Raw genomic sequence first — 20,099 nt, 5'->3', positions numbered from 1 at the left:
CAGCTACAGTCGTCGTTGTTACTGGCTGGAAGGTTCGTTTCCCTGTGCCGGTTTTTTGAATGCGCAGGGTTTAGTGCATCTTCTCGCGTCGACGCCGAATCTCCTGTGATAGAAACACACATCTTGTCTATGTCGTGACGTGGATCGGTTCCTGCTTGAACTTCTTCGCCTGTAATTTTGCCGCGTGTCGTCGTGGTTTCTGTGAGAATGTTGACGCGTTTGAAGTGCGTCGGCTAGCTGCTTCAAAATCTTCACAACCGCCGACTTTAATTCTGCTAATTCCTCGTCTCGGTTTCGGTCAGGTTGCCGAATGTTTAATGCCATGGTTTCGTCGAAGTCCATCCGTTGAAGTTCCATTTTGTTTTGAAATTTTTATATTTCAATTTCGTATGCGCGGTTTGAATATGTTCCTCCTCGTGGTCGACAAGTTTGTTTGTTTGTTAGAGAAAAATTGTTTTTCGTGCCGTGAATTTGTGTGGAAGGGTTTAGCTTACACTGTGTGTTTCGTTCACTCATTCATTTCATTTTTAAAATAAAGGAGGGTCACCATTTCATGTTGCGGACCAGGATATAAAATACCCTAACTCGCTACAAGAAAAAACAATGAAACGAATTGAATGAAAGAAACAAAGACCTCAAATGCTGGAATAAAATAGACATGTTTATTTTCTGTTAAGAAATGAAAGTCTTCGGTCTACACGTGTTCATTCAGCCGTTGACGACTACACGCGTGGAAGGAAAGGGAATGCAATAGAGAAACGCGAAGTGGCAAGCCGTCTGTAGAAAGAGAGGGTTAAGCCCAGTAGAAAGTCGCGCATATGTCTGTTTTGATGGAGATAGAGCACGCGGTCGGTTCGTTGACTAAACAGCTCGAACGCTGGTCCAGACAAAAAAAGGGAAGTTAACAGGTTTTGTTGACTTTTATACTGGAGTTAGTGTTCTGGGTGCGCATGTCTGGTTTTCACTTAAAAGGAAGTGACGTCACAGCTCGGGTGTGTGTATGTGCATGAATGTGAGTGTGTGTATGTGGCTGTGTATATGCGTGCGTGTGTGTGTGCATACATGCGGGCGTACATGTGAGTGTGTATATGTAAGGGAAAACATGTTCGAACACTTCATTCCACGCATTCCTATGATTCCACTGGATACGCGATTTCACTTTAGGAAATTGCACTTTCCAATCTGATTGTCATTTGCAATCACCATCAACAGGGACAATCTTTACAGTTGTGTGGCTTACAGCTACACACTGACTGCTTCTCACATGGACTATTTATGTTGTGTGTTCAAAAGTAAGCAAACTAAAAAGCGAAAATATCAGCTTAGAAAATGGAACAACAAAAAATTGTGTATCCACACATACTGGGAAATTAAGCATATAAGAAACATACATTTTGGAATTTTTTCCATTGCACCAAATTGAGCCACAGCAACATGTGACAGGATACAGCTAGTATATATATATATATATATATATATATATATATATATATACACACACTCCTATAAATTCGTTTTGCTTTTGTGTGTATTGATATTCATATTAAATACCCTCTTTTCTATTTATTTAAAACGAAAATACAATTTTCTTTTATATGGGTCATGGAATTGAATTCATCTGCAAAAGATCTAGCTAATTTGCATATTCTTTTAAACATTCATGTTAATTTATTCCCTATTAGTTTTTTCGGTTTTCTTATGGGATGACCATCTTTAGTTAACTATTACATGTAATTATATTCATGCAGATATTCTAAATGATTTATACTTGCATAATATTTGCGTAAAAAGTTTACAGTAAACACAAAATTGTTTCCTTATATATTTATGTATACGTATATATTTTTGTGCAATCTATCTATCTATCTGTGTAAATTTCCCTATAGGCTGAAATGCTAGTATATATATATATATATATATATATATATATATATATATATATATATATATATATATATATATATATAAACTACTTAATTTACTCACATAAAATGTGGTTAGAAGCAAGAAAAGACAAGTCTTACCGTGGGTGCTCAGCGAGTGAGTTCAGGTGAAGAAAAGGAAGAACAAACATGGCGGCCAGCATTTTTATTTCGTCCGTTCTCACGTAATCTCGTGCGTGCTTGAAGATGGAAACTATAAAACGACGTTCATTTCTCGGTGTTGAGATTTATTCCCGATCAGGCAGGAGAGAAGGCAACAAGAGTAGAGACAGAGACTGTAGCGATAATCTTTCTTGAACATTCCGTTTGTGTATTTGAGATGACCCCCCCCCCATTATATTTCAAGCTATTTCGGCTATGGCCAACACAGGCTTAAGCAACATGATTAAGCCTTTTAATGGCGATGGTGATGTGGTGGCGTGGCTGAAAAAAGTGGACCTTGTAGCAAGGATTAAGAGGCTGGATGATGTGGCCGCAGTAATACCACTGTTTCTAGAAGGGGACGCACTGGCCCTCTATTTGGAGCTCAGCGAGCGGGAACAGGGTGACGCGGACGCCATCAAGGATCGACTGATCGAAGCTTTTGCAGAGGGGCCTTTTGAGGCCTTTAATAAGTTGAAAGAGAAGAGGTGGACTGGTGAATCTGTTGATGTCTACGCGAATGAGATAAGGAGATTGGTTGAGTTGTCAGGCATCAGGGGACACGCCACGAGTCACGTAGTCAAGATGACTTTCGTTACCGGGTTCCTGGAAGAGATATCGAAAAGGTTGCAGCAGGTCCCGGGAGTGGAGACGCTGGATGTGAGTGAGCTGCTTAAAACTGCAAAAATCTTGGTGAGCACCCAGCCGACGGAGCCTGGAGGAACAACAGCAATGGTACAGCAGGATGTGGGCAGGAATCTGCCGAACCCGGGGATGGCATGCTTCGAATGCGGGGGACCACACATGAGAAGAGACTGCAGGAAGTTCTTGCAACGGACAGTGTGTTACAAATGCAATCGTAGAGGCCATTTAGCGGTAAAATGCACAAGTTCAGGAAACTGGCGAGGGGAGGCCGACGCGCCAGCGATCGCCCCGATTCGAGAATAGTGGCACACCCGCAGCAGATGCCCAAACAGAAGATTGCGGTGGAAGGACGGGAAGTTATGGCCCTGATTGACACTGGCTGCACCACTACCATGGTGCACACTACCCTGGTCTGAAGATGGAAAGGGAAAGGTGAAGTAGTGGCATTCGATGGGTCGCGAGTGAAGTGTCGAGGGAGGAAGACCGTCACTATTGATATTGCTGAACGTCGGATGAGGGTCCATGCAATTGTCACTGATCGCCTGGTGCCTGGCGTCCAATCCATCATTGGAATGGATGTTATATGCCGCCTTGGAGGTGTTACCATCACATGTAACAACGTGAGGTTTGGACTAGCTGAGTGCGTGGTGACGGAGCAAGCCCCCAGAGGGATCAACAAGACTGGGGAGGAAAGAAAATTGTCGATTAAAGATCAGGACTTCCGAGACGAATTCGACGGAGAGTGGTGGATGGTGGAGTGGGCATGGAAACATCAAGCGCAATTGTTGACAAACAGGGTGGCGTGCTACACAAATTCGCTTAGAGGAGGGGCGAGAAAGGAGTTGGAGCAAGAAGTCGACCGATGGATTGAGGAGGGGATACTGATGCCTTGGACGGATGACGTGGAGTCGGGCATTTTGCCGTTGATGGCCGTTCTGCAAACAACTAAAGGGAAAGTAAGACCAGTCCTGGATTTCCGAGAGCTGAACGGCCATGTTAAGTGCCATACGGGAGGCGACACCGTAGATGTGTGCAGTGAGACCATTAGGGAATGGAGGCAGATGAATGGCACATCTACGTTGGTAGATCTAAAATCTGCCTATTTGCAACTCCATGTTGCCAAGAAGCTCTGGAAATATCAGTTAGTCAAGTACAAAGGCAAAACCTACTGCCTTACGTGAGTGGGGTTCGGGTTAAATTCAGCACCCAAGATTATGTCAACTATCCTCAGGAAGATTCTGGAGACAATGGGAAAGGGAGATGGGGTAGTGAGCTCATACACAGACGACATTCTGGTGAATGAGACTGTGGTAACTGCCAAGGAGGTAGTGGCTCATTTGAAGAGGTTCAGGTTGGTCGCCAAAGAGCCGGAAAAATTAGACGGAGGGGCTGCTTTGGGCCTAAAACTGAAATGAGGTACGTCAGGCGGCCTAGAGTTTTGCAGGGGAAACGAGATCCCATAACTGAAGCAGGAGCTCAACAGACGTGAACTTTTTTCCATATGCGGAAAGTTGATTGGACATTACCCCTGTTGCTAGCTGGTTTAGACCATCATGCAGCTACATAAAGAGACACGCCGAAGGACGAGGATGGAATGATAAGGTGGGAGAAAGAACGGTCGCCATGATGGAAGAGCTCCTGAAAGAAGCAGAACGGCAAGACCCAGTCCGGGGAACCTGGAACGTATCGCGAACATTGGATGGAGTCGTGTGGTGCGATGCAAGCAGCATTGCAACAGGGGTCGTTTTGGAAATTGGAGGAATAGTTGCAGAAGATGCAGCCTGGTTGAGGAAAAAGAATGACATCAGCCACATCAATGTGGCGGAATTAGACGCGACAATAAAAGGAGTCAATCTGGCCTTGAAATGGGGACTACGTGACATCTGCATCAAAACAGACTCTGCCACGGTGTTTGCTTGGCTAAAGTCTCTCATTTCAAGCGAAAAAAGGATAAAAACGAAAGGGGCTGCGGTTAGTGAAGCGCAGGCTTGGGGTGCTGGCTGAGCTGATGCAAGAGTTTTGTTTGAAACTTCGCGTAGACATAGTGGCTTCTGAAAAGAACCGAGCAGATGCTCTCACGAGAGTGAAGAAGAGTTGGCTGTTGCCAAAGAAAGATGTTGTTGCTGCATCGGATCTAGATGATGTTGGAGTGCGAGAACTGCACAATTTGCACCATATGAGGGTAGAGAGGAATGGTACTTAGTGAAAAAAGTTGACCTGAGGATCACCAAGGAGCAAGTGAGGCAAGTGGTCAGGACATGCGACAGATGTCAGTCGATTGATCATGCTCCAAGCACACATGAAGCTGGCCAATTGGAGGTGAGTGGGACCTGGGAGAGACTGGCATGCGATGTCACCCATTACAGGGGTGGACTTTACCTGACCATGATTGACTGTGGGCCTGGGCAATTTGCCCTATGGAAGAAGCTACGTGGAGGAACAGACAATGAAAGGCGGCAATCCTTGATGAGGTGTTTTTGGAGCGAGGCCCCGTGGAAGAGTTGTTAACCGACAACAGGACTGTATTCAAGTCAGTAGCAGTGACAGAAGTACTGAAAAAATGGAAGATCCAACAATTTTTCAGAGCTGCCTACAGACCCAGTGGCAACGGGATCGTGGAGAGAAACCACCGCACCATAAAAGCAGTTGCGAAAAGAGGAGGCACCTCACCTGAGCAAGTCGTCTTCTGGTATAACATGTCGCCTAAACTGGGACAAGTACCAAAAACGGTCCCGCAACTGTCGACGCTTGCATATTCCTGGAGACATCCCAGGGTGGAGCCGGCAAGCCGAGAAGTAGAGGCCACAGGGACAATTAAACTCGGGGACGATGTATGGGTGAAGCCACTGGGGGCGTGCTGCACCAAACAATGGAGTAGAGGTCGCGTGACTGGGAGGAACACTAGTAACAACATTGTGGTGGAAGGAGTCCCGAGGCACATTCTCGACGTCAGACCAGTGGAGGGCGAAGCAGTGGAGGGGAGTGTGCAGCCACAGGAGGAGGACGAGACACCTCAGAGGCCAAGTAGAGAGAGGCGACCGCCACAGTGGATGAGAGACTACGAAATGTGATCTTGAGATCAGGGAGGCATGTGGTTAGAAGCAAGAAAAGACAAGTCTTACCGTGGGTGCTCAGCGAGTGAGTTCAGGCGAAGAAAAGGAAGAACAAACATGGCGGCCAGCATTTTTATTTCGTCCGTTCTCGCGTAATCTCGTGTGTGCGTGAAGATGGAAACTATAAAACGATGTTCATTTCTCAGTGCTGGGAGATTTTTTCCTGATCAGGCAGGAGAGAAGGCAACGAGAATAGAGACAGAGAACTGTAGCGATAATCTTTCTTGAACATTCTGTTTGTGTATTTGAGGTGAACCCCCCCCCCCCATTATACTTCATAAAATTAATAAACGAAAGTATAAATTTATGCATAAACTTTAAGTATTTACTTCAAAAGTGTTCAATACGTAGGTAGAGCTAGTTAGTAAGTTATAAAATATATATGGCGATTAAGCTACACTGAATATTCCGCGTTTCATCCACTCTAGGGCTCTTCAGGAAGAGCCCTAGAGTGGATGAAACACGGAATATTCAGTGTAGCTTAATCGCCATATATATTTTATAACTTACTATATATATATATATAGACCTCTGCGGTCTCTTCCAAATTACTCAGACAATTTCTGGTCTAAATATTTGAAATTTTACATAAAGGGTATTCAGAGATAGGGCTGAAATGCTAGTATATATATAAAAGTGAAAGTGTCTCTGTATGTGTGTGTGCGTCTGTGTACATTTCCCTACACAATAACTCTATCAATTTTTAGTTTACAGATTCGAAATTTGATATACAGAGTACTGAGATTTGGGAAAATCGATGTGATTGGTTTTCGGACAGAAATTTTGTGATTAAGGGGTTCAACGATTTTACTTTTGAGAACTCTACCAAACTTCTCCTACAATTTTGGGTCTGAACACGTGAAATTTTAGATATAGATTCCTTGGACATGGATCTAACTTAATAACTTGATTTGAGCCCAAAACAATACATTTTAAGCGATCATAATAGGGGTCAAAGTTAAAAAAATTGACCATTTTTTTTTTGTTTTGCTCAGCATACACCTCAAAACACCCGGGCAATGCCAGGCACCCATGCTAGTATATATATATAAAGAGTGTAACCAGCAACTGCTCTAGATATTTGAGACTTTATCACATTTTAATATTTTTAAATATTTTCATAACGCGTTTGGAGCCTTGTTTTAGCTGTCATCAGATATTTTTAAGTTAAAAGTTAAAAAAAAAAGAAGTTTTTTAAGTCATGCGTTTATGGAATATATCATGAGTTTATTGAATTTACCTTTGGAAACATTTTAGTTTTGCTAGTACGAATATCTTTCAAAAACACATTCGTACGAGCAACACTCTTTTAAATGTACATTGTTTTTCTCTCGTTGGAACCACACAGCCTTTACTTTCAAGCTTTGTTCAGCTCTCTTCAGATATTTTTATATAAAGTTTTTTTTTTAGGTAATGTCTTTTGTGGAAAACATTGTATCTCTGGCAACACTGATTGCGTTTTACAGAGAAATGTCGTTGGAACTACACAACCATTATTATATATATATATATATATATATATATATATATATATATATATATATATATATATAAATGAGAGTGTCTGTCTGTCTGTGTGTTTGTGTGTGTACATTTCCCTACGCAATAACTCTGTCAATTTTTAGTCTACAGGTTCGAAATTTGATATACAGGCTACTGAGATTTGGGAAAATCTATGTGATCCCTTTTCGGCCAGAAATTTGGTGATTAAGGGGGTCAAAGTTCAACGATTTGACCTTTTAGAACTCTACCAAACTCCTCCGACAATTTTAGGTCTACACACTTGAAATTTTAGATATAGGTTCCTTGGACATGGATCTAACTTAATAACTTGATTTGAGCCCAAAACAAATGTTAAGGGGTCATAATAGGGGTCAAAGTTAAACAATTTGACCGTTTATTTTTTTTGCTCAACATACACATCCAACTATCCGGGCAACGCCGGGTACCCATGCTAGTACGTATATATCTTTGTTGCATCTATTAAAGTGAACGTGTCTGTGTTTCTGTCTGTGTGTGTCTGTGTACATTTTCCTATGCAATAACTCTATCAATTTTCAGTCTACAGACTCGAAATTTGATATACAGGGTACTGAGATTTGTGAAAATCTTTGTAATCCGTGTTCGGCCAGAAATTTTACTGTTAAATGGTCAAAGTTCAACGATTTGACCTTTGAGAACTCTACAAAACTCCTCCGACAATTTTGGGTCTAAACACTTGAACTTTTAGATATAGGTTCCTTGGACATGGATCTAACTTAATAACTTGATTTGAGCCCAAAACAATAAATGTTAAGGGGTCATAATAGGGGTCAAAGTTTAAAAAAATTTGACCTCTGCGGTCTCTACCAAATTACTCAGACAATTTCTGGTCTAAACATGTGAAATTTTGCATAAAGAGTATTCAGAGGTAGGGCAAGCTTTTTCATCGGTTTGGGTCGAAAATTTGAGCTATCAATATATAAATGTAGATTAAAACTTGCTGCTATGGTTTCAAATGATCTGAAATAACAACAAGGAGAGACTTGATTCCAGATTTAACAAAATAATCCTTATACACTGTGAAATTTACTTTATGTATGAAAACCAAAGAAGGGAGATATAACATATGAGAAATATTTGGAATCAAGTCTCCCCTTGCTGTTATTTTAGATAATTTGAAACCATGGTAGCAAGTTTTAGTTTTCTCTCCATCAAAGCCAGATGTTTTGGGGAAATATGTATATGTAGGGATATATCTATACTTGTAGCCAAATTGAATATTGAAATACTCATATCTTTGGTTCTATTAGACAAACATAAAAATTTGCAGACTTTTTGAAGATTTTCGAACTATTTTCTGGTTAAAATTTGATGACAATTGGTAAAAAGGAACCTATATTTTTAAACCAGTAAAATATGCTCCAATTTGCCTACATTTGTATATATATAGTGTCCTGGCAAGCCAGCGTTAGTTTTGCTGCTTCGGTTGTCTCTCCTATGGCCTAGACGAAAAACAAAAAATGAATTATTTAAAAATATGTTTGTCAGTAGAACGACCACCACCCACACAATTGATTTTCATTTCAAAAATAAATGAAGTGGCCGAGATTTAAAAAAAAAAAAAGTTCATTTGTTAAAGACACTATTTAGTTCGGAAGTGGGTGATTATTTTACGTTGTTTGATTACTAATTCTAAAGTCTAAAATATTTTTTTGTTTTCTTTATTTATTCTTACTCTAATTTTTTCGGGTTGTTTTTGTTTACGTATAATCGCCCCCTCCCTTTTCCAAAGTAGAACTTCATTTTCTTTTTGGTGAATTGGCATAGCGTGATACCAACTTATCCATAGTATTAGCAAATTTATCAAAATACTCATTTTATGTTTGATTTTCTAAATGGACCTCCCTGGAGATAAAATATATGGCCACATTATTTCACACTCACAGAAATTTGGTGGAGGTCAGGGTCAAATAGCGCCTGACCCTGACCTTTGTCAAGTGTGACGTCACATCAAGTACTCTCATATTTCTAATCCTGGTTTCCCTTTTTGTCTAATGTTTTAATTGAGATTTTTTTCTCCAAACAAATTTATATCCAGATTATTATTTTTTAAGGGCTCGGCCAGTTCCAGCAGAATTATTTTTTCTACTAAGGTAAGTTTCAATTATTTTATATTATCACAGTGCAGCAAGGTGAATTCTTTTTTTTTAACGAAAATTGATAAAGTGGCCATGAATTGAGGGTATAATTTGCTGTGCTTTCTTTACCACAAACTGATCCCTCATTTCATTATTTTAAATTTATAAAAGTTTTCCAAGTCCCGTAAAAGATGTAACCTATTTTAAATTTAATAGCCAGTTATTGTATTCTGTGATTATTATTTTTATATAAAAAAATCATGTGAAAGACATTTAAAAAAATATATTTTATTGATTACATTTCAAAAAGTAAATACATAAACTTTCAGTATTTGTTTTTGAAATATTAAAAATGATCGTCGCACGTATGAAAGCGGTACCCCTCGCTGTATTTTTTCTATTTTCGTCTTTTTGTTCATTTTCAGCGGATTATTATCAAATGGACACTAGTCTAACAGATTATATAAAAAAAACTGTTTTTTTTTAATTTGTTTTTTATTTATAATCTGTCAATATTTAAATTGTTGTAGGGGTACTCAGTTTCTAATGTAACGTTTTAGAAAATCGATCACCCATTTTAGAACCACTCGACGTTTTCAGGCCAAATTTCGTGAATTTAGCCTGTTTTTAAGTAGTTGAATCTTTTTTATTAAATTTTTGATTTTTCTGATTTTTTTTTTATATACATATTTCTTGTTATTTTCAAGTTTTGTCACTCGACATTTACAAAGATTTTGCCGGACGATTTTTTTGTTCTTAGGCATTTTTGTTACCGTGCTATTAAACAAACAAAAAAAAAGTATTTTAAAGTTAAATTCAAATTTTACGATATCTTTTATATTAAATTGTTAAGTGAAAGTAGAGAATAGTTAGAAAACATCGTTCCATCCTCATGTTAAGAATGCCTTTCTAAATAACGGAGTTTGTATTACTGTACACATAGATTCGAAAAAGTTGTTAAAAAACAAATATATAACAAATGTTATCAAAGGCAAGATAAGTTACTTTTCTACCTAACTGGATATATTTTTTGTGTTTTTATTCAATGTAACGTGTTTATTCAGCTCGAAAAACATGCAGTGTTTACCGATGTATTGGAAAATTCAGGATGGCGCCCAACATTCTCTTTAACGTGGTAAGTTTGGGAAAAGGTGTTATAAATAATAAACTAGACAAAATACTATTAAAAAAACACCGAATATATGTCAACTTATGTCACGGTAACATATAATGAGCGAATTTCTAACAGTATTTTGTCTAGTTTATTATGTATAACATCTTTTCCTGAACTTACCGTGTTAAAGAAAATGTCGGCCGCCATTTTGAATTTTCCAATACATATTACATCGGTAAACACTGCATGTTACATTGAATAAAAACACGAAAAATATATCCAGTTAGGTAGAAAAGTAACTTATCTTGCCTTTGATAACATTTATTTGTTATATATTTGGGTGGACCTGCACGAGAGTGCCTAATCCCTAAAAATGCATGTTTTTCACCTTTTTAAAGATTTTTTTCCGACGATTATCATAGATTATAGACTTTAATAATTATATTAGCAAGAAAAAATTTTGATAAAAATAAATTTAATGACTTTTAAGAAGGGGTTCACTTTCTCGTTATAAGGGGTTACGGTACTGGTCGAGGTAAGAGTTCCCTGCCGAACACCCTAAAAAAACAATGACTTCTCCCTACGCATACGCAAAGGACATGTTTTAGTTTATTGACTTTTTTTTAACTTTTAATAGCATTTTCTTTTTAAATGACAACGTTAATGTTTATGAATATTGAAATAAAATACATTACTACACATTTATTAATAATATCTCACTTTTAATCACTTTTATCAACTTTTTAAAAACTTTTTTTTTACTTTATAATAGCATTTTTTTTTAAATGACAACGTTAATGTTTATGAATATTGAAATAAAATACATTACTACACATTTATTAATATTTTTTTTTACTGTTTATGTGTCACTTTTATCGTCTTTTTCTTTGCTTATATTGAAATATTATATATATGAAATATTGAAATTATTCTTATATTGAATATTGAAAAGAAAAAGTTGATAAAAGTGACACAAACAGTAAAACAGTAAAAAAAAAAAGATATTATTAATAAATGCGTAGTAATGTCTTTTATTTCAATATTCAATATAAGAATAATTTCAATATTTCATATATATAATATTTCAATATAAGAAAAGAAAAAGTCGATAAAAGTGACACATAAACAGTAAAAAAAAAAAGATATTAATAAATGTGTAGTAATGTATTTTATTTCAATATTCATAAACATTAACGTTGTCATTTAAAAAGAAAATGCTATTATAAAGTAAAAAAAAAGTTTTAAAAAAGTCGATAAAAGTGATTAAAAGTGAGATATTATTAATAAATGTGTAGTAATGTATTTTATTTCAATATTCATAAACATTAACGTTGTCATTTAAAAAGAAAATGTTATTATAAAATAAAAAGTTTTGTTACTATGGCAACTAAAACATGTCCTTTGCGCATGCGTGGGGAGAAGTCATTGTTTTTTTAGGGTGTTCGGCAGGGAACTCTTACCGCGACCAGTACCGGGGTTACTTCTTTGCTATCTGACTTACTGTCCATTTCTTCACCAACGTGTCACGTGATTAAAACGTTATAACGTTTTAAAAGTCATTAAATTTTTTTTTCTTTTTTCTGCTGATATGATAAGGTTCATAAGAGTAGTAGTTGAGGGGCAAAAATCAGAAGCTCACAGTATTAATACCGGTGTCCCTCAGGGGTCCATCCTGGGCCCAACTCTTTTCCTGATCTACATTAATGATCTTCCAAATCACATCCTTACATCATTTGTAGACATTTATGCTGATGACACTACCATATATGGTAGCACATCTAAGACAGTAAACGACCAAGTTCTCTCCGATTCTCTCTCCTTGGGGAAAGGAGTGGCTGGTTACTTTTAATGCATCTAAAACCAAGCTTCTCTCTTTACATCATCAACACTCTGATCCCCATCTGGCATCAATTGAAATGAATGGCTCTCGTCTTCAGGAGGCCTCATGTTTTGACAAGCTTCTGAGCTTGACCGTTACTCCTGATCTTAAATGGAACACATACATCAAATCTGTTGCCAAGGCCACTGGAAAAATGGTGGGATCTTTCTATCGATCCAGTAGATATCTCACTGCTGATGCTATTCTCTATCTATATAAGAGCCAGGTACGTCCAAGGATGGAATACTGTTGCCACATCTGAGCAGGAGCTTCTAGAAAGGACTTGTCCTGCCTTGATAGAGTCCAAAATAGACTTCGTAGCCTCAGAGGAGATTTCCTTTTCTCTTCCCTGCAACCTCTATCTCACAGAAGAGATGTTGCGAGTTTGTCTCTGATGTATCGTTATTTTCATGGAAAGTGTTCAACTGAGCTGCAGTCTATGGTCCCCCCTTGCCAAACTTTCACAAGAAACACTCGTCTAGCTGTAAACACTATCAATAATTCCCCCCACTCTTTATCTGTGCCTAAACCTAAACGTAGATTCCATGAACAAAGCTTCTTTCTTAGAACTGCACGCCTGTGGAATTGTCTTCCGTTTTCCTGCTTTCCGGCTGACTACAATATGGCTGTCTTCAAGTCTAACGTAAACAAGTTGTTGATGAGTCGTTCCATATAAGTTAACAAATTTACCGAATTGGTTACTATATTGTCCAATTTCTACTATACACTCTTTAACCCTAATCCTCAAGTGGCCTCTTGGCCTTGATAATGTGATGCCTGTGTAAAAAAACAAAAAACCCTCCCCCTCCTCATATTAAGAATAGCTTTCTAAATAATAACGTTATTATTTCAGCACGGTAACAAAAGCGCGCAAAAACAAACATAGCGACCAGTGAAAACTACAGAATACAAACTGGAATATCCTTAAAAATCAACTGTTTTCTTTTCTTTTTTTTCTTAATATCCAGATACGCTACAACAGAACACCGACCACTCTAATTTGTTTATTTAGGTAATTGAGGTAGCTGACAACGAATCTGATAGTCAAACTTGGGGCAAATTTATCGTTTGTATGATATTAACCCATGCGGCCCCTGCACCCACGAACTACTTTCCACTATTTTGCAGCTTCCGTTTACGCTACGCGCGTGCGCTGCAGCATAAACGACGACTTGCTTCACCAAGCAAACTGCCTTCTCACATGGCGTACCAATCAAAAAATTATGGACTGACATTTTTTAATGACTTACAATTGAAGAAAAGTAGAATGAATTGGGGGACCTTTTTTTTTTTTTTTTGTCTCACATAGTTTTTAATGCGGTTTACAAAAACATAAGCACCAAACATTTTTATGTTTTTCGTTCTTTTTTTTGCGGGAGGGGGATTCAATTATAGAACTTATGTGGCTTAATAGGTGCTTCTGCAGTTTAGTTAACCGTTTTTCCGTAAGTAACGCACCGACATTTACCACCATTTAACATTTTTCGAAGATTTTACTGTTTACATTGGGGGTACGAGCGGGGTGGGGGGGGGCTCCCAAAAAGTGCTATAATGTATTTTTGAAAATTAGAAAATTCTATGTTCTGGAAAAAAAAAAAAAAAATTTAATTACCCCCCCCCCAACTTGGTGTGCTTTTCTTTTCTTGCTTTATTTCTTTTTCATCTAATTTCAAATTTTCCGCGGTAGATTTGTACGCCATGTGAGAAGGCAGTTTGCTTGTTGAAGCCGTCGTTTATGCTACAGCGCGCGTAGCGTAAACGGAAGCTGCAAAATGGTGGAAAGTAGTTCGTGGGTTCAGGGGTTAATACTATGCAAACGGTAAATTTGTCCCAAGTTTGACTATCAGATTCGTTGTCAGCAATCTCAATTATCTAAAAAACAAATTAGAGTGGTCGGTGTTCTGTTGTAGCGTATCTGGATATTTGCCCTTGTTTTGTGCAATTAATCTTTTGGATTGAACATATTGTAAAGCTGTATAGATGAGATAACTTGGAAGGCGAATTCTAAAAAAGGTAAAAAAAAAATTTCTGAAGGCCAAGCTGCTTAAAAAAAAGGGGGGGGGCTAAATTCGCGAAATATCGAGTGGTTCTAAAATGGGTGATATCTATTTACTAAAACGTTGCATTAGAAACTGCATCCTCAACACATTTTGATATTGACTTTTTAACAATTTATTTTGATAATCTGGTAGATTAGGGTCCATTCGCTAATAATACACTGAATTCTTTTTTAAAAAGGCGAAACTAAAAAAATAAAATACAGAAAGTGGTACCGCTTTCACGTGCGCCTTTTTTTTTCCTCCAAAATATTACAAAAAAAAAAAAAAAAAAAAAAAAAGACGTATTATTGTATAACTGCAATGTTTCGACCCCCCCCCCCCACACACAAAAATGAGATTTTACTTTGGCGATTACATGGAAACACTTTAATTATTAATAATTAGGCGGTAAAAATAAAGCAAAACAAAACGGTCGATCTGCATTTCATTCACTTCCTTTCTATTTTTTTTACTTTTCGTTTTTTTTTTTTCAAGTTTTTCAACGATTACCGATTAGACACTAATCTCTCCCAAAATGCAAAAACTTCAATATTAAAAAAAAAAAAAAAAAAAATTGTGGGTGCTCAATTTCTCGTATAATATTCTAGTAAATCGATCTTCCATAATGGAACCATTGAGCGTTTGAAGGCCAAACTGCTTTTAAAATAACTAAATTTGATAAAACCTGGCGGCAGACCTAAAGAAGCTTGCCACCCCATTCTCTCTCTCTCTCTCTCTCTATATATATATATATATATATATATATATACTTTTTTACTTTTGTCTTAGCTGATTATTATCGAATGGATACTAAGCTATTAGATTATATAATAATAAAAATATTTTTTAATGAAAAAGTCAATATTTATAGAGGGGTGCTCAGTTTCCAATCTAACGTTCTAGTAAATCGATCATCCATTTTAGAACCACTCGTCGTTTTTAAATCAAATTTCGCATATTTAGCGTTTTTTGAACAGTGTACACCCTTAAGATTATTTTGAAAAAGGAAATTTTTTTTAAGAGTCTAAACTGCTTAAAAAAGACTAAATTCTGGAAATATGTTGCCTAAAATCGTCGAGTGGTTCTAAAATGGGTGATCGATTTACTAGAACGTTGAGCATTCCTGCAAATATTCAAATATTGACTTAAAAAATCAGGGAGACTAGTGTCTATTCGATAATAATTCTCCGAAAAAATTGAAAAAAGAAAACGAAAATAAAAAAAGGAGTGGGGAGCAAGTTTCTTCAGGTTCGTTAATTATTTTTACTTTTCATAGAAGAGAAGTAATTGTTTTTCGGTGCTAATAGCGGGGAGAGGAGGACAGATTGGTTCACGTGTATGAGCGGTGAATTCCCCCCTACCCCATATATCTATACTTCTATAAATCTATTTTTTTTTTTGTGTTTTTTTTTTTTTTTTTTGTGTGTTCATGTTAAAAAAAACTTTTTTTTTCTATTTAATAGAAAATACAACTTTTTTTATATATGGGTTGTGGAATTACATTTGCAAAAGATCTAGCTAATTTGCATGAATATTCATTTTAATTAATTTCCTATTTTTCGTTTTTTTTATGTAACTAGCGGGGGGTACCCGGCGTTGCCCGGGTGTTTCGAGGTGTGTGTGCTTGGGGGGGGGGTGTTAATCAAAACATAAGAATAAACGAAGTAAATATTTTAAAACTTTAAAAAATCGAAAAAAAAAACACAAAAAAACTAACGTAAGGCAAATGAACGATGTTAAATGTAAAAATGGGAAAAACAAAAAAAAGAAAACGTGAAACAGAAAAACGAACATTAAGACTTCGTTAAAAAATCTGAAAAATACCCCCCCCAATAAAAAACCCATGTGAAAAAACTTAAAAAATCGAAAAAAAAAAAGACATCTTACACCACGATTCGAACCCAAAAACTTTAGATGATGAGGCCGCGCTCTTAGCAACTGAGCTAAGATGACGTTAACGAAATTATGTCAGTTTTTCAAATATTTAAAGTAAATCATGTTCTGACATTGTATGACGCATGCATAGAAGCGAACTTATCATGAAAGGACGGTTTTTGCTGACCCTTCCCTGTAGAAAATTGATGATTTTAGGGTGAAGAAATTAATGTTTTTGGCCAATTTTTCGATATTTGTCGGGCGAAGGTTGGAACTTTAAAATTATACCGATTTCGTGAAAATCCGTGACCCATGTCGAAAGATTTTTCGAGGCATACAAACACACACACATACATACATACAAAGACACACATACATACTAACACACATTTTCGCTTTTCTATATATATAGATGATCATCTTTAGTTAAGTATTACATGTAATTATATTTGTGCAAATATTCTGCATGATTTATACTTGCGTAATATTTGCATAAAAAATTTGTGGTAAACACAAAACTCTTTCCATATATATTTATGCATATATTTTTGTTTAAAAAATTTCTGACCACAGTTCTCGCTAATTGTGTAACGAATGGTCATTGCCCACTCTGTAATACTGATCATGCTGTAATAATGGTAGAAATCGCCCTAAATTCTTGACCCAAAGCTGAAGAGCTATTACTCAAAACAAGGTATTATAAGAAAGCTGACTGGGAAGCCATCAGGGATCTCATCAGAGATTCCCCATGAGGAAATATCTTTTCTCTTCCTGGAGAACAGTGCGCAAATTAGACCACTGAATGGTTCAAAGTGGCAATTGAAGCTCATGTTCCCACACGGAAGTTCTTTTGCAAACCTCACTCTCCCCAATGGTTTACTTCTACTTGTGCAGCTGCCATTGCTCAAAGGCAGCATGCATACCACAGATTTATCCAACATAAGTCCAGTACAAACAGACAAAAGTTTATTGAAGCTAGAAAGAAATAGCGACAGCTAAGAGAGAATACACCAAAACAACCAGAAAACGCATCAAAGTGCAGAAATTAGGAACTCGTGATTTCTGGAAAATCTACAACAAATAATAATAAAACAATAAATAATGGGCAATCAATAATTCCCATACTATCCAATAATCATGATGTTGTTCGCATGGCTACCGAGAAGGCTAACATGCTTGCCAGTCAGTTTGCTTCAAACTCTACATTGGACCCAACAAACCACTTCCTCCCTGATTTTCCTTTGCAGACTGGCACTACACTAGATGATATGAAAATCACCCCTTCTCAGGGGCATGATATCATAAACCTAGACACCTCAAAAGCATATGTACCCAATCTCATCCTGCCTGTACTATTAAAAAAAAGTTCAACTGAAGTTGCTCCAGTCCGCTTCAAACTTTACAACAAATGCCTTAACAAATCTTGCTTTCCTGACTGCTGGAAAACTGCTTTTGTGAAACCAGATCATATGATATCACTGGACAACTACTTAACGTAATTGAATCCTGCTTAAGTAAGAGAAGAATCTAGGTTGTCCTTGATAGTAATACATTTAAACAATATGATATAAATGCGAGTGTATCTTGGATAGATCCTTGGACCTTTGTTATTCTTAATGACCTCCCTAATAAAATTGTCTCTGAGATGGGTGTATTTGCTGATGACACCACGCTCTATAACGGACGCGAGGGGAAAACAAATGAACACATCTCAAAGGTAATGGCAGAAACACTAGAGGAAGACCTCTGATCTGTAGTGGAATAGGGACAAAAATGGACAAACCCGACAAGCAGCAAAATCCCACCTCTACACAGTAGAGATGCCTAGAAGTAAGAAAGCCTTCTACTCTAATAGTTTCTTTTCTAGAACTGCTAGACTTTGGAATTCCCTTCCAGCTTCCCCAACTGTACTGACATGCAGAAGTTCAAGTGTAATGTGAACAGACATCTGGCTGCTCAACTCCCTACATAGTATCCTTGCAACTCATGTCCCTGATAGTAGATCCCTACATCAAAGTGGGTGAAATGTAATAAAAAAAAATTTGCCAGGTGAAGGCAAACAAACATGCATGCATAACGTAGTAGCTATTGTTTCATGATTTAATTTTTAGCCTTGCAAACATGTCTTCATAGTTCAGTCATTAACGGTAGAGACAAAAATCGTTCGCTAAATGTTTTGGTTTCAATTCTCGGTGGTGGCGCATGAGTCTTTTTTTTTTTTTTTTTTTTTTTTTAAATCATTACTATATATTGGATCCAATATAATCTATATATATATAAAAGTGAAAGTGTCTGTCTGTGTACATTTCCCTACACAATAACTCTGCCAATTTTCAGTCTACAAATTCAACATTTGATATACAGGGTACTAAGGTTTGGGAAAATCTTTGTAATCCGTTTTCGGCCAGAAATTTGGCTGTTAAGGATTCAAAGTTCAACGATTTTACCTTTGAGAACTTTACCAAACTCTTCCGTCAATTTTGGGTCTAAACACTTGAAATTTTGGATGTAGGTTCCTTGGGCATGGATCTAACTTAATAACTTGATTTGAGCCCAAAACAATAAATGTTAATAGATCATAATAGGGGTCAAAATTTTTTTAAATTTGATCGCTTCGGTCTTTACCAAATTACTCAGACAATTTCTGGTCTAAGCATTTGAAATTTTACATAAAGGGTATTCAGAGATAGGGCAAGCTTTTTAAATCAGTTTGGGTTGAAATTTTTAGTTACCAATATATAAATGTATGTATGTATGTTTGCATGTCTGCCTAAAACTTTCGACAGAGGCAACGGATTTTTACTAGATCAGTATTGTTTTGATGTTCGACCTTTCAGACAACAAATATCTAAAAATTGGCTAAAAACATTAATATCTTCACTTTTCTACAGGTGTGGGGCGCTTTTTTCGCTGATATTTTCGAAAGTCATCCTATCCTTTCGATTGTCTAGCCTTAATTAAAACCTACCAAATTTCCAATTTGGTGGTGGTCGTAACAGCAAAGACGTCACATTTTTTTCCATTTCTTTTCCTCCTTTGCAGTACGGGTTCGAGCCTGCCTTCCTACTACCATTTTTTTTTTTTTTTTTTTTTTTCGTTTTGCTTAACACACACCTCCAAACACCCGGGCAACGCCAGGCTGAAATGCTAGTATAATAATAAATACGACTTCTTCATTAATTAAAATATCATATTTAAGCATCTTTTATGACCGGAGTTAAATTTGTTTAAAACAGCTATCTGGTCTAAGAGTGGATAGTCATTTTATGTTAAATTTAGATGTGAAAATTCGCTCCCATTATAAAATTTAAACTATTTCAGACTGTTTACATGTAATTGCTTTAAAAAAAAAAAAAAAAAAAAATCTCATAAGGGGAGAGAGGCGAATTAGGATAGGGTTTGGAAGTTGATGATCATTTTACATATAATTTATATGCAAAAGTTATCCCTCAGTGTAAAACATAAATGTTTTTTTTTATTTTTATTCTTACCATCGACTTTTTCAAGCTGTATTCATATAGTAAAATCTTATTGGGAGGAGGGGACATGACATATGTAGCTCTAATTGTACTCATGTTTTAATGTACTTTTTCAGCAAAAAACAAAAACAAAACATAGATACACACCAAAAATTTATTACACGTCCTTAAGAACATCCTCAAGTCTAGAAGTGAGCGATCATTTTATGTGAAATTTATGTTTAAATCATACTACATTCTACAATATGAAA

At 36.7% G+C, this 20,099-nt stretch overlaps 1 protein-coding gene across 1 annotated transcript in view; it reads left to right on the top strand.

Annotated features, from left to right (window-relative positions):
* The first annotated feature begins 9,309 nt into the window (after positions 1 to 9,309).
* LOC145291989 (pre-mRNA-splicing factor CWC25 homolog) overlaps positions 9,310 to 20,099 on the top strand; it is a 60,268-nt gene continuing 49,478 nt past the window's right edge. The window contains exon 1 of the mRNA XM_080137950.1: positions 9,310 to 9,477. The gene's annotated coding sequence lies outside the window, so the exon portion shown is untranslated. The remainder of the gene's footprint in view (positions 9,478 to 20,099) is intronic.

Source organism: Euprymna scolopes, chromosome 13, assembly GCF_053919585.1.
Source record: "Euprymna scolopes isolate OS-2025 chromosome 13, ASM5391958v1, whole genome shotgun sequence".
NCBI lineage: Eukaryota > Metazoa > Mollusca > Cephalopoda > Sepiida > Sepiolidae > Euprymna > Euprymna scolopes.
This window is presented reverse-complemented; position numbering and strand designations above follow the sequence as displayed.